General features: G+C 44.7%; 1 pseudogene across 1 annotated transcript; it reads left to right on the top strand.

The window, feature by feature from the left end:
- Positions 1–2265: 2265 nt before the first annotated feature.
- Positions 2266–3567, top strand: LOC311132615 (lysophosphatidic acid phosphatase type 6-like; annotated as a pseudogene). Its single transcript has one exon. The product of its transcript is annotated as a lysophosphatidic acid phosphatase type 6-like (transcript).
- Positions 3568–16475: the final 12908 nt, after the last annotated feature.

The following is a 16475-nucleotide window of genomic DNA, read 5'->3' as shown; positions in this document are numbered from 1 at the left end:
ATGTCATTTTTATCACCCATACTGATATACACTAGTATGAAAATATGGAATTCTGGGAAAATAATGATTGGTTGATTGCATAAGGAATAGGTGGATACATTTGTTAGCTCCTATTGATGAAGTTGTGAAGCAATGGTTCATTGTAACCTTGTAACCCCCCCCCCCCCCCCCCCCCCCCCCCCCCCTTCCTTCCTTACCGTAATTGCAACAAACACTCAGTCACTTCTACCACTCAACTCTTATCCACTTGGTTACCTTGGCGGGCCGAGATGACATCACTCTCCATCCACATCCAGGAGGTTATGTCAAGACAGACAAGGTCATTACTCATGAAGAAGCCCCTGTGGCACTCTCACGCTATCTCCCACTGCTTGGAGACTCCCCAGAGCAACCTCCGTAATTAGTCAACTTCCCCCTGCTATTCATCTGACTGACAGCCCCTAGCCCCCTACCTACCCATGGAGCTAGGATAGGACAGTATCCCCTATCCATGGATGGAGGCTGGGGCCGGATCCACCGGCTGCTTCGCAAAACACCTGATCAACATCCTGCGCGGCTGATATTTGATTGAGTTGTCAACAGGTTTCAAAATTGAAATCCTATTATTAATGTATGGTTGAAATCTGGGTTAGAATTATGGATGTCAATGAGTTCATGTGAGTTCTTTCAACTAGCCGCATTACTACATTGATAAAAGAAGTTGAAATAACGAGGAAACTATGTTGACTCAACCAATCTTTGCCTGAGGGTAATGTTGTTAGCATAGAAACTATGGTAAACCCTGTCTGGCAAATAGCTTAGGCTACGGTTGAAATGAGTACACGTAAATACATTTCAGATGTGAAATCAACAATGTATTCACAGTGTATTAGCAGTATAACCCTTTTTAATTTGTGAAATGGTGTTCAGTTATTTGCATGCCGTGTTTGTGCGTGGCTTCAGTGTGACAACATGGTTGCATGTCAATCGACCTTGTTCATCTCTTGGCTCCAGACATTAATGTTGAGGTCTGGGTTGTGATGGTGTGCTGTATAATATGTACTGTCACTGTCTTCATGATATCTGTAGACTTCTACGCCCCCTGAGTCTTAACAGCAACATGGTAAAAGCTGATCTGCAAATCACAGGTTGTCTGTTTGCTTCAAATGCTAATTTACTGCTAATCATCAGCTCAGTACAGAGAGTTATTTACTCACAGCAATGTTTACTGCATGTCACTTTTATCCATTTGAGTCAAACTCATGTCATGTTCGTTTTTTTACATTCAATAGAACTATTCACTCCCTTTTCATTCGGATGTCTAAATACTGTACTTAAGAGACATTATGCAAATTGGGAGAAATGTTGAACTTATTTCACCTCATTAACTGAGTAGCATACAGTGCCTTGCAAAAGTATTCATCCCCGTTGGCATTTTTCAAAAAAAAATTGTATTACATCCTGTAATTTAAATGGATTTTTATTTGGATTTCATGTAACGGAAATACACAAAATAGTCCAAATTGGTGAAGTGAAATGAAAAAAATAACTTTTTTCAAAAAATTATAAAAAATAAATAACAGAAAAGTGGTGTGTACATATGTATTCACCCCCTTTGCTATGAAGCCCCTAAATAAGATCTGGTGCAACCAATTACCTTCAGAAGTCACATAATTAGTTAAATGAAGTCCACCTGTGTGCAATCTAAGTGTCACATAATCTCAGTATACATACACCTGTTCTGAAAGGCCCCAGAGTCTGCAAAACCACTAAGCAATGGGCACCACCAAGCAAGCGGCACCATGAAGACCAAGGAACTCTCCAAACAGGTCAGGGACAAAGTTGTGGAGAAGTACAGATCAGGGTTGGGTTATAAAAAAATATCCTAAACTTTGAACATCCCACAGAGCACCATTAAATCCATTATAAAAAAAATTGAAAGAATATGGCACCACAACACACCTGCCAAGAGAGGGCCACCCACCAAAACTCATGGACCTGGCAAGGAGGGCATTAATCAGAGAGGCAACAAAGAGACCAAAGATATCCCTGAAGGAGCTGCAAAGCTCCACAGTGGAGATTGGAGTATCTGTCCATAGGACCACTTTAAGCCGTACACTCCACAAAGCTGGGCTTTACGTAAGAGTGGCCAGAAAAAAAGCCATTGCTTACAGAATAAAATAAGCAAACACGTTTGGTGTTCACCAAAAGGCATGTGGGAGACTCCCCAAACATATGGAAGATTGTTAAAAATGGTTAATAACTGTCCCAGAGGTAATTAAAATATAGTAACGTTAAGCATGAGGATGAGGAACCTCTGGACCAAAGCAGGTGTTCTGGGCTCGGTGTCCATGGCGTTTGGATCCATGCTCTGGTCTCATAAGAAGACAGAACCAACTCAGACGGATTCGGGTTCGGCCCCTGCATGCACGGAACCACCTTTTCCTTACGAGCTCAAAATTCGTGCAAGTCCTGTTCCACCACGGAGCACGAACTCCGCTGAAGTCTATATACCAGATGTCATGGAGGCCCAGTGGGTGCCTAACCTCCTGGAACCCCCAGCACACACACAGATCAACTATGTGGTGAAAGACCTGGAAGGAGGTCCACGGCCCTCCTCACCGGTGGAGGACAGCTACCGGGCCAACATACTGACCGAGGGTACGTACCCAGGTCAGCTGACCACGGTGGGCATGCAGCAGCTGTATGAGCAGGGAGAGAGGCTGAGGAAGAGGTACATCCAGGCCACAGCCTTCCTCAACCCCACCTTCAGCCCTACAGAGGTTTATGTGCGTTCCACTAACATTGTGAGAACCATAGACTCTGCCAAGTGCCTGGTGGCAGGGCTATTCCATCAAAGCCAGAGCGACATGGTTCCCATTCTGACGACTGAGGCAGAGTCAGAGATCCTGTACTACCACGGATGCAGACTGCTCAAACTCCTCAGTGGTCATCGCTGGGCGGCATCATCCACTCTGCCAGACATCGCTGCGGACCTGAGGAGCATCAAGAGCACCTCTGGGCATCGCTGCCCCACCAACGGGTTGACTTCGTCCTCGTCAGGGACGACATGGTGGCGAGAGAGACCCACGGCCTACCCTGCCCACCAGTCCTGGACTCCTGGAGGAACACAGTGGCGCAGAGAGCTGTGGAGATGATCTACCACATCTACGAACCCAGCAAGAGGGAGAACCTGCAGCTGTGGACAACATAGAAGACAAATTACAGGACACAACCTCAGAGCCCAACAGGAAGCTGTTCCTATACTCTGCCCACGACACCACTCTGATACCCTGTCTCATGGCTCTGGGGATTTTTGACATGCGATGGCCACCGTATGCTGCAGACATCACCCTGGAGCTGCACCAGCACCGGCAGACCAAAGAGGCCTTCGTCAAAGTGTCATACATTGGCCAGGACCACTTGATTCCAGGCTGTAATGGAGTCTACTGCCCCCTGCAGGAGTTCAAGCAGGCCCTCTCCAACTACTCACTGACCTCTGAACTCTACGAGTCACTCTGCAACCACACAGAGGGCGTGGCTGACCCCCGAGGCTTCTGCGACCCCCTCCTTACCTCTCACCTTTGACCCCCAGTGAGTGCAAATGTATGCACTCACTAACTGTAAGTTGCTCTGGTTAAGAGTGTCTGCTAAATGACTAAAATATCAAATGTAAGAAGGTACTCTGGTCAGATGAGACTAAAATGTTGCTTTTTGGCCATCAAGGAAAACGCTATGTCTGGCACAAACCCAACACCTCTCATCACCCCGAGAACACCATCCCCACAGTGAAGCATGGTGGTGGCAGCATCATTTACATTTTACATATTTAGCAGACGCTCTTATCCAGAGCGACTTACATAAGCAATTAGGGTTAAGTGCCTTGCTCAAGGGCACATCGACAGATTTTTCACCTAGTCGGCTCGGGGATTAGAACCAGCGACCTTTCGGTCACTGGCACAACGCTCTTAACCACTAAGCTACCTGCCGCCCCATCATGCTGTGGGGATGTTTTTCAACAGCAGGGACTGGGAAACTGATCAGAATTGAAGGAATGATGGATGGTGCTAAATACTGGAAAATTCTTGAGGGAAACCTGTTTCAGTCTTTCAGAGATTTGAGACTGGGACGGAGGTTCACATTCCAGCAGGACAATGACCCTAAGCATACTGCTAAAGCAACACTCGAGTGGTTTAAGGGGAAACATTTAAATGTCTTGGAATATCCTAGTCAAAGCCCAGACCTCAATCTAATTGAGAATTTGTGGTATGACTTAAAGATTGCTGTACACCAGCAGAACCCATCCAACTTGAAGGAGCTGGAGCAGTTTTGCCTTGAAGAATGGGCAAAAATCCCAGTGGCTAGATGTGCTAAGCTTATAGAGACATACCCCAAGAAACTTGCAGCTGTAATTGCTGCAAAAAGTGTCTCTACAAAGTATTGACTTTGGGGGGGTGAATAGTCATGCACGCTCAAGTTTTCTGTTTTTTGGTCTTACGTCTTGTTTGTTTCACAATAAAATGTATTTTGCATCTTCAAAGTTGGAGCATGTTGTGTAAATCAAATGATACAAACCCCCCCCCCCCATTTTTTTTATTTAAATTCCAGGTTGTATGGCAACAAAATAGGAAGAATGCCAAGGGGGGTGAATACTTTCACAAAACCACTGTAGATACCATAAGTCTATGGCCACGCTCTAAAGTCACATGTAACTTTTTCTAAATCGGTGTAAAATAGTCTAATTTCTTTATTATTTTAGGACTGAGCCAATTAGTGAATCACTGTGGCCATGCAGGTGGTTCACTAATAGATGATAATGACACACCTTGGGCATTCAGAGACAGTGTGCCGCACAGGGCTTTTCAGCAACATTGCACAGTGCACATGTCTAATTGGCTGGCGGAACCGGAGGTCGAATGGAAGAGAGGGAAGAAAGGAGAGCAAGAACACCATTTTATATTTCAGCCAACCTGGTTAAAGCTGGTTAAAGCTGGGTATATTCACTGGGACAATGGCATATTACACTAGGCAGCCACATTTAACTTCATAACACATGGAGGATTGAAGTCTCTAGAGAACTAGAGAGAAGTAGATATTTTGTTCGAACAAGAAGAAAGGGTGGAAGGAGAAAGCCTGGGGTCACAATCTCCTCATCCTCCTTCTTCTGCCTCCCCTGATTAAAAACAAACAAACAGAGAACAGATTGCCATGAAGTCTGACGAGATGCTTCCTTTATATCTTTCATTTGATTTTAAGCGAATGTGGCCAAAAAAATAAAGAGATCCAGCAAACATGTTTTGCTTTTGATGTGGAGCCTCCCTGCTCAGTCTCGTCAGATTGTCATTAAGAACTATTTTATTAAGGCACAACATCAAACATGAATCTGAGGCTTCATAGTCATGAACTTGTAAATCATATTTTTTTTTATATTGTCAAATAAAGAGTACAGAAATGGGCAGCTGTTCTAGTGTGAATGATGAACATTCATATATTGTCTTCTTTCAGGAAATGTTCTGAGTCATTCATAGACTTTCCATATTCAGTCTTTAGTGACGGGAAAAGATCAACGCCTCCTGTAATATTCGTTATAATTGTTTCCCCCTGCTGGATATCTCAGGTAATAAAATCTGCCAATCTGCCAATCTGCCAGACAGAGTAAATGTTTGTTTTTAGTTTTTGATAGTGTGTGTGAGTGCAAGTTTGCATGAGAGATATAAGAGAGGTGATAGAGAAACGTGAAGGGGAGATAGAGTCGAGGGAGGGACATTGAATAGTAGAACCATCCTCATTTAGTGATAGGGTTGAGTCCTCCCTTAGTTATGAAATGGAACACCATTTTCTGAACGTGACGCCCCGCTGTATCCACCACTCTCCCCGATGTCGGGCTGTGCCATTAAGTGTGCAGGGGAGATGAAATGGCTGTTTAGGTGATTTACATGACCTTAAAGCACTGGAGGTGCTACAGAAGTCCCTCCTCTCCCATGCACTTCTCTCAGTGGTGACAGGGACACTAAAGGGTTCTGATTGGACATTAGATTGTGAGTGGCAGGTCAGCAGGGGCTCTGATTGGACGTTATACATGATGAGTGGCAGGTCAATAAGGCAGCATCTTCCTGAGCAGATGTAATGACCAAACGGTGTGCGTCTTCACAGCTGTCTAGATCATCATGCTGATGTGAATAACTAATCAGAAGTGTGTTTATCACTCAATGTGGCACGCTGCTGGACTGGGAGAGAGAGGGACAGCTTATTATACACCTCTTTCACAATGGAGTCAAGGGATGGAGAGAGAGAGAGAGAGAGAGAGAGAGAGAGAGAGAGAGAGAGAGAGAGAGAGAGAGAGAGAGAGAGAGAGAGAGAGAGAGAGAGAGAGAGAGAGAGAGAGAGAGAGAGAGAGAGAGAGAGAGAGAGAGAGAGAGAGAGAGAGAGAGAGAGAGAGGGAGAGAATTAGGCCAATACCCGCTAATTATCAAAATCCAGAAAAGAGCCGTTAAATTCTATAACCACTTAAAAGGAAGCGATTCCTAAACCTTCCATAAAAAAGCCATCACCTACAGAGAGATGAACTTGGAAAAGAGTCCCCTAAGTAAGCTGGTCCTGGGGCTCTGTTCACAAACACAAACAGACCCCACAGAGCCCCAGGACAACAACAACAACAACAACAACAACAACAACACAATTAGACCCAACCAAATCATGAGAAAACAAAAAGAGAATTACTTGACACATTGGAAAGAACAAACAAAAAAACAGAGCGAACTAGAATGCTATTTGGCCCTAAACAGAGAGTACACAGTGGCAGAATACCTGACCACTGTGACTGACCCAAACTTAAGGAAAGCTTTGACTATGTACAGACTCTGTGAGCATAGCCTTGCTATTGAGAAAGGCCGCCGTAGGCAGACCTGGCTCTCAAGAGAAGACAGGCTATGTGCACACTGCCCACAAAATGAGGTGGAAACTGAGCTGCACTTCCTAACCTCCTGCCAAATGTATGACCATATCAGAGACACATATTTCCCTCAGATTACAGAGATCCACAAAGAATTTGAAAACAAACCCAATTTTGATAAACTCCCTTATCTACTGGGTGAAAAACCACAGTGTGCCATCACAGCTGCAAGATTTGTGACCTGTATTCAGAAGAAGAAAAGGGCAACCAGTGAACAAACACCATTATAAATACAACCCATATTTATGTTTATTTATTTTCCCATTTGTACTTTAACTATTTGCACATTGTTACAACACTGTATATATACATAATATGACATCTGAAATGTCTTTATTCTTTTGGAACTTCTGAGTGTAATGTTTACTGTTAATATTTATTGTTTATTTCACTTTTGTTTACTATCTACTTCACTTGCTTTGGCAATGTTAACATACGTTTCCCATGCCAATAAAGCCCTTAAATTGAAATTGAATTGAATTGAGAGAGAGAGAGAGAGAGGGAGAGCGAGAGAGAGAGAGAGAGAGAGAGAGAGAGAGAGAGACATTCTAAATAGAGGCTTGAAGTTCCCCCCTTAAATTTATCCAATACACCCTGGGCTTTTCCCCATTGTATCTGCTGAGCCTGATCAATGCAGTGCTGGGAGAAACCGGATTGTTACTATGGGTAAGTGAAAAATAAGTGCATTCATGAATGCACTTAAACAATTTATGAATCCCAAGCGTACAGTAAGTTTCTCTGAATACATGTGGCATAAGACTGTCATTTGCATGAATAGCTGGCCCTGACGACCCTTCGTAGCTGGCATAACTGCACCTGTCCTATTTTACATTCTAGTTATGTGACTGTAAAATTGTTACATCCTTATATATAGAACATTATAAATGAACGTTCCTGCATAAAATGAGAGGACTGTATGAGTGAATATGCTTTTTCGTATTGAACAAGCCTTTACTTGACTGGAAATGTGTTATGTCATAAATCGTACATGATGTGTGATGAAGATACAGATCATCATCATCACACGCATTAATCCAGTCACCTGTTGCCAGAAGCGTTTGCGTCCGAGCGAATATGCGTCACCGCGATGCTCCGCAAACTGACAACCGAGAGCAGTAAAAACCAGTTTGTTTTTATTAGAAGCTCATCGCGCTCCAGTCACACTGCTGGTATTCATGCAAACAACTTTTAATATGGCTGTTCACAGACCCATAGCAGCGTCTTTTATTACGTTAGCATCTTCCGAGAGGCTAGAACACCACGTCTCTGCCACGTCTCTCTACCTCCATATTGACTGACACAGTTGTTATGAGCGATGATAGCTGTCGCCGCTCCGAGGAAGAATCTAAATGAACTGACAGCGACTGGCGCCAAGACACCTCGCTCCCGAAATCCACTGACAACCTTATTATACTAAGAACTTTATACAGAATGATGAGGCCTGGAATCCATGCGATTGAGGCATTGCAGGACGGCATATAATTCCTCACGTCAGGTGTTTATCTTTTAGACAACCTGCTTACGGATGCTGTGGTTATTGGGACTACTGTCATATTCGGACATGTGACTTTTACATATGAAATATGTCTTTACGTTGTAATGATTTAGGAACACAGGTACAGTAGGAGAGTGAAACGGTTTTGTTTGGCTTGGAATAGTTGTTGTTTTACCTTGTGTGTCCACTGTATTCACTAGGGGAAATAAGAGGATGAGATCATCCTTCAGGAATATTGTATATCTCCCAAGCTGTGTGGAATATAGACAAAGTCTTTTAATTAAGCAGTAAGGACTGAGGAGGTGTGGTATATGGCCAATATATCACGGCTAAAGGCTGTTCTTTAAGCACGACGCAATGCGGAGTGCCTGGATACAGCCCTTAGCCGTGGTATATTGGCCATGTACCACAAACCCCCCGAGGTGCCTTATTGCTATTATAAACTGGTTACCAACGTAATTAGAACAGAAAAAATGTTTTGTCATACCCGTGGTATACGGTCTGATATACCACGGCTGTCAGCCAATCAGCATTCAGGGCTCGAACCACCCAGTTTATAATGTTTTATAAGCCGTTTGCAGGCTGATATCCGTCATGCTTTCATAGCTGGAGTAACAAGAGAGGTGACTCAGACAACACTGGTGTAATAGCATAAAGCCAAAAGCAATAAAGACCATTTCATGTGTAAATATTTAAAGAAAGGAATCCCACCATATACAGTAGTTATCAGGCATTTATTCGCTGTTATCTCTACTCAGAAAATAAAGCAGCTGTCTATGTCTGAAGCAATGACACACAACTGCACCCTCGTTTTCCAGTACATTTCGCTCCCCATATGTCCGTCACAACTGTTGCCGCACTCAGATACGCTGTGAGGGTGGACCTAGTGGGGTGTGTTCTCTTTATAAAAACACACTGAGCATTGATACTACAGAATAACATTTTCTGAATTAGCAATTATTGTTGCTATGGCTACGCATATAGACCTAGAAAACTGACTGGGAGATTTCTGACATTTACATTCGTTTGAAAAGTTTTTGGTAATTAATCGAGGCAGTAGGAGATTATACATGTTTTGGCCTTCGCTGCAATGGGAGGAGTAAGACAGGAGGGAGGAGAGGAGGGAGGTATACTTGAAGGTTTATTAGGCTAGTGTGGAATAGCTCTTGGCTCAGGGAAATTGATAGATGTGCCCCAGGCTATATCCCATTCCCCATGGCTGGAGAGAGAGAGAGAGAGTTTTTGAGTTTTTATAAAACCTTTATTTTATACTCAAGTGTTAACACAAATAATGGCACACTGCCTTATCAGAAATGAAACAAATGTAATTCCTAAATAAAAACTAAAACATACAAATAAATTAAATAAAAATACAAAAAAGCATATATACAGTATCTCACAAAAGTGTGTACACCCCTCACATTTTTGTAAATATTTGAGTATATCTTTTCATGTGACAACACTGAAGAAATGACACTTTGCTACAATGTAAAGTAGTGAGTGTACAGCTTGAATAACAAAATAACTCAACACACAGCCATTAATGTCTAAACCGCTGGCAACAAAGGTGAGTACACCCCTAAGTGAAAATGTCCAAATTGGGCCCAATTAGCCATTTTGCCTCCCCGGTGTCATGTGACTCGTTAGTGTTACAAGGTGTCAGGTGTGAATGGGGAGCAGGTGTGTTAAATTTGGTGTCATCGCTCTCACACTCCCTCATACTGGTTACTGGAAGTTCAACATGGCACCTCATGGCAAAGAACTCTCTGAGGATCTGAAAAAAATAATTGTTGCTCTACATAAAGATGGCCTGGGCTATAAGAAGATTGCCAAGACCCTGAAACTGAGCTGCAACACGGTGGCCAAGACCATACAGCGGTTTAACAGGACAGGTTCCACTCAGAACAGGCCTCGCAATGGTCGACCAAAGAAGTTGAGTGCACAGGCTCAGCGTCATATCCAGAGGTTGTCTTTGGGAAATAGACGTATGAGTGCTGCCAGCATTGCTGCAGAGGTTGAAGGGGTGGGGGGTCAGCCTGTCAGTGCTCAGACCATACTGCATGGCTGTCGTCCCAGAAGGAAGCCTCTTCTAAAGATGATGCACAAGAAAGCCCGCAAACAGTTTGCTGAAGACAAGCAGACTAAGGACATGGATTACTGGAACCATGTCCTGTGGTCTGATGAGACCAAGATAAACTTATTTGGTTCAGATGGTGTCAAGCGTGTGTGGCGGCAACCAGGTGAGGAGTACAAAGACAAGTGTGTCTTGCCTACAGTCAAGCATGGTGGTGGGAGTGTCATGGTCTGGGGCTGCATGAGTGCTGCCGGCACTGGGGAGCTACAGTTCATTGAGGGAACCATGAATGCCAACATGTACTGTGACATACTGAAGCAGAGCAATACCGCAGGGCAGTATTCCAACATGATAACGACCCCAAACACACTTCCAAGACGACCACTGCCTTGCTAAAGAAGCTGAGGGTAAAGGTGATGGACTGGCCAAGCATGTCTCCAGACCTAAACCCTATTGAGCATCTGTGGGGCGTCCTCAAACGGAAGGTGGAGGAGTGCAAGGTCTCTAACATCCACCAGCTCTGTGATGTCGTCATGGAGGAGTGGAAGAGGACTCCAGTGGCAACATGTGAAGCTCTGGTGAACTCTATGCCCAAGAGGGTTAAGGCAGTGCTGGAAAATGATGGTGGCCACACAAAATATTGACACTTTGGCCCCAATTTGGACATTTTCACTTAGGGGTGTACTCACTTTTGTTGCCAGCGGTTTAGACATCAATGGCTGTGTGTTGTGTTATTTTGAGGGGACAGCAAATTTACACTGTTATACAAGCTGTACACTCGCTACTTTACATTGTAGCAAAGTGTCATTTCTTCAGTGTGGTCACATGAAAAGGTATACTGAAATATTTACAGAAATGTGAGGGGTGTACTCACTTTTGTGAGATACTGTATACATTCAACTAATTTCATCAACAAAAAATAGTTTCCCCTCCTCCACAAAACAAATTGCTCCTTCATAAGCCCACTTCTCCTCAAACAATGGGAGATCTTTTACAGCCGAGAAGAACTCAAATTCCACTTTTATTTTCGCTTTCACTAATTCTTTACAAACACATCTTACATCCTGCCCATATCCCGTTTCTATCTTATATTTCCTACTCAGAAAAATTGACATCTTAGCTTGTCCCAAAATCAAATTTAACAGTTGACATTTTTTTTTCTGTTGCTTACTATATTGAAACCCCAAAATAAAAACAGTGTTATTGAAAATCTCCGCTACAGCCTTAAACAAAGACTCCAGCATTTCCAAGAGAGGCTTTATCCTCTCACACTCCATAACACAGTGAAAATGTGTTTCTCTTATATTACAAAAAGGACATCCATCTCCAACATCTGAGTTAATAACAGATACAAAAGCATTAACTGCAATGATGCCATGCAAAACTCTTCATTGCATATCACCAGTACCCTTTTGTAACGGAGGCTTGTACAGTGCTCTCCATGCTAACTTTACCTTGTCATCAATGCCCAATTTTACCCTCCATGGAGTGTCTTTTCTATTTTTCAATTTATCTTTATTCAACCCCTTGACACACCCCTAAATAAGTCTTTCCCATTCACCTCATCCAAACCCACCTATTCCAACCCTCTCAAATCCAGTAATAACGCCTTTCTTTCTGACTCTAGGATATTGGGTGTAATCTGTAGTCTTGGAAATTAGACGTTTTCATCTTGTACCTTCTTCTTGTGACTATTAAGCATACCCCACTCTTCTGCTGACAGAGCCTTCCTGCAGCTTCCCAGCAGTTGTCGGACAATCCTTTCCGACCTCACCCCCAAATGTTCAGCCACCCGTCTTCCATCCATTAAGGTAGGCCCAGCCATGGCCATTAACTGTTTTAAGGTGATGATTTTGCCCTTCACCAGAATCTTGGAGAAATGTGGAACAGCTGCAGTTATACATTCCAGTCTTGCCTCATACACCAGAGGTTCCTCCATCAGCCAATGCACTGACTCTGCTGAAGTTCGTCTGGACACCTTCATTATGCTCCACACCCTAAGAAGGCCTCTGTAAAACAGAGGTACACCCTCCCTAGAAATCTGTCTACAATCAACCAAAAATAAAGCCTTCTTTAAACCTAATCCCCCAACCTACTGTAATACAAGACCTGCCACCCCTCTCTAAACCTCTCAAACTATCTACCTCCACTTGATTTTTCACTAAAATAACTACATCATCAGCATAGCCTGAGAGAGGCGAATAGGAGGAATATCCTCTGAAAGGTACACCCCTTCAGTGCGATTTCTAATGGTATTTAGTAGTGGCTCTATAGCAACGGCATATAACATTCCCGACAAAGAACACCCTTGCCTAATACCTCTACACACTTTAAAAGGAGCACTCAAGCCACCGCTTGTTAACTTTCGATACATTTTCAATGTCACCATATATCACCCTTATCATGACAATAAAACCAGAGCTGAAACCAAACGCCTCAAATGTGTGCCATGAGTATTGATGTTCAACTTGGTCAAATGCCTTTCCCGATCAATTGAAATGAGACCAGCATCCAACCCAATAGCCCTAGAGACGTTGCCTGCCGGGAACGCAGTAGGACTGGTCCGTATTTATGATTTGCTCCATCACCTCCCTCAGCTCGTTGGACAAATCCTTTGACAGGATCTTATAATCAGTAAATAATAAACAATAAAGCCACCGGCCTCCAGTTCTTCACCTCCCTAGGGTCACCCTTTTTGGGCAGTAGGGTGAGGACAGCCCTTCTGCAGCTTATCGGTAGTAACCCTCCGGTCAAACTATCATTAACTACTGCTAGCCAATCCTTTCCCAACATAGCCCAAAAATACTTTAAAAAGTCAATGGGAAGCCCATCAATGCCTGGTGCCCTTCCATTTTCCATGCATTTTAATGCAGTGTATAGCTCCTGCAAAGACAATTATTGCTCTAGCATCAACCTGAGCTTCTGCAGCCACCTGTGGGAGCCCATCAAGGAACTGCTGTGTCACTGTTTTATCCTCTTTGTACTCACACTTGTACAGTCGTGGTCAAAAGTTTTGACAATGACACAAGTATTGGTCTTCACAAAGTTCGCTGCTTCAGTGTTATGAGATATTTTTGTCAGATGTTACTATGGTATACTGAAGTATAATTACAAGCATTCCACAAGTGTCAAAGGCTTTTACTGACAATTACATTCAGTTTATGCAAAGAGTCAATATTTGCAGTGTTGACCCTTCTTTTTCAAGACCTCTGTGATCCGCCCTGGCATGCTGTCAGTTAACTTCTGGGCCACATCCTGACTGATGGCAGCCAATTATTGCATAATCAATGCTTGGAGTTTGTCAGAATTTGTGGGTTTTTGTTTGTCCACCCGCCTCTTGAGGATCGACCACAAGTTATCAATGGGATTAAGGTCTGGGGAGTTTCCTGGCCATGGACCCAAAATGTCGATGTTTTGTTTCCCGAGCCTTAGGCAAAATTGTGAGCCCACTCCCTTGGCTGAGAAGCAACCCCACACATGAAGGGTCTCAGGATGCTTTACTGTTGGCATTTTTTACATTTAAGTCATTTAGCAGACACTCTTATCCAGAGCGACTTACAAATTGATGCATTCAACTTAGGATAGCCAGTGGGACAACCACATCTTGATCAAAGTAAGTACACTTCTTCAAACAAGCAGCTGTGAGCAAAGTCAGTGTAATCAGGGAAAACTACATCTTGATCACAATAAGTACATTTCTTTAAACAAGTCAGTGCTAGCAGGTGAAATAAGACAGGTGTTAGTTTAGACAAAAGTCAGTGGTAGTAAAAGGGGGGTAGAAGGATTACTATTATACTATTTCAGGTATTCCTTAAAGAGGTAGGGTTTCAAGTGTCTCCGGAAGGTGGTCAGTGACTCCGCTGTCCTGGCGTCGTGGGGGAGCTTCTTCCACCATTGGGGTGCCATAGCAGCGAATAGCTTTGACTGGGCTGAGCGGGAACTGTGCTTCTGAAGAGGTAGGGGGTCTAGCAGGCCAGAGGTGAATGAACGTAGTGCCCTCGTTTGGGTGTAGGGTCTGATCAGAGCCTGAAGGTAAGGAGGTGCCGTTCCCCTCACAGCTCCGTAGGCAAGCACCATGGTTTTATAGTAGATGCGAGCTTCAACTGGAAGCCAGTGGATTGTGCGGAGGAGCGGGGTGACGTGAGAGAACTTGGGAAGGTTGAACACCAGACGGGCTGCAGCGTTCTGGAATAGTTGCAGGGGTTTAATGGCACAGGCAGGAATCCCAGCCAACAGCGAGTTGCAGTAATCCAGACGGGAGATGACAAGTGCCTGGATTAGGACCTGTGCCGCTTTCTGTGTAAGGTAGGGTCGTACTCTGCGAATATTGTAGAGCATGAACCTGCAGGATCGGGTCACCGCTTTGATGTTAGCAGAGAACGACAGTGTGTTGTCCAGGGTCACGCCAAGGTTCTTTGCACTCTGGGAGGAGGACACAATGGAGTTGTCAACCGTGATGGCGAGATCATGGAGCGGGCAGTCCTTCCCCGGGAGGAAGAGCAGCTCCGTCTTGCCGAGGTTCAGCTTGAGGTGGTGATCCACACTGATATGTCTGCCCAACATGCAGAGATGCGATTCACCACCTGGTTATCAGAAGGGGGAAAGTTGAAAATTAATTGTGTGTCGTCTGCGTAGCAATGATAGGAGAGACCATGTGTGGATATGACAGAGCCAAGTGACTTGGTGTATAGAGAGAATAGGAGAGGGCCTAGAACTGAGCCCTGGGGGACACCAGTGGTGAGAGCACATGGTGCGGAGACAGATTCTCGCCACGCCACCTGGTAGGAGTGACCTGTCAGGTAGGACGCAATCCAAGAGTGAGCAGCGCCGGAGATGCCCAACTCGGAGAGGGTGGAGAGGAGGATCTGAAGGTTCACAGCATCAAAGGCAGCAGATAGGTCTAGAAGGATAAGAGCAGAGGAGAGAGAGTTAGCTTTGGCAGTGCGGAGAGCCTCCGTGACGCAGAGAAGAGCAGTCTCAGTTGAATGACCAGTCTTGAAACCTGACTGGTTAGGATCAAGAAGGTCATTCTGAGAGAGATAGCAGGAGAGTTGGCTAGCAACGGCACGCTCAAGAGTTTTGGAGAGAAAAGAAAGAAGGGATACTGGTCTGTAGTTGTTGACATCGGAGGGATCGAGTGTAGGTTTTTTGAGGAGGGGTGCAACTCTCGCACTCTTGAAGACGGAGGGGACATAGCCAGCGGTCAAGGATGAGTTGGTGAGCGAGGTGAGGTAAGGGAGAAGGTCTCTGGAAATGGTCTGGAGAAGAGAGGAGGGGATAGGGTCAAGCAGGCAGGTTGTTGGGCGGCCGGCCGTCACAAGTCGCAAGATTTCATCTGGAGAGAGAGGGGAGAAAGAAGTCAAAGCATAGGGTAGGGCAGTGTGAGCAGGACCAGCGGTGTCATTTGAATTAATAAATCAGGATCGGATGTCGTCAACCTTCTTTTCAAAATGGTTGATGAAGTCATCCACAGAGAGGGAGGAGGGATGGGAAGGAGGAGGAGGATTCAGCAGGGAGGAGAAGGTGGCAAAGAGCTTCCTAGGGTTAGAGGCAGAGGCTTGAATTTTAGTGGTAGATAGTGGCTTTAGCAGCAGAAACAGAGGAAGAACAAGTAGAGTGGAGGGAGTGAAAAGATGACAGGTCCGCAGGGAGTCTAGTTTTCCTCCATTTACGTTCGGCTGCCCGGAGCCCTGTTCTGTGAGCTCGCAATGAGTCGTCAAGCCACGGAGCAGGAGGGGAGGACCGAGCCGGCCGGGAGGATAGGGGACATAGAGAGTCAAAAGATGCAGAAAGGGAGGAGAGGAGGGTCGAGGAGGCAGAATCAGGAGACCGGAGGGAGAAGGATTTAGCAGAGGGAAGAGATGACAGGCATGACACAGGACTGATGGTAGCGCTCACCTTGTCTTCTCCGGACAAGGTGTTTTCCGGATGCCCCAAACAATCGGAAAGGAGATTCATCAGAGAAAATGACTTTA

This window comes from Coregonus lavaretus (genome assembly GCF_964263955.1).
Source record: "Coregonus lavaretus genome assembly, chromosome: 7".
Lineage (NCBI taxonomy): Eukaryota > Metazoa > Chordata > Actinopteri > Salmoniformes > Salmonidae > Coregonus > Coregonus lavaretus.
Note: the sequence above shows the minus strand (reverse complement) of the source record. Positions and strands in the feature narration are given on the sequence as shown.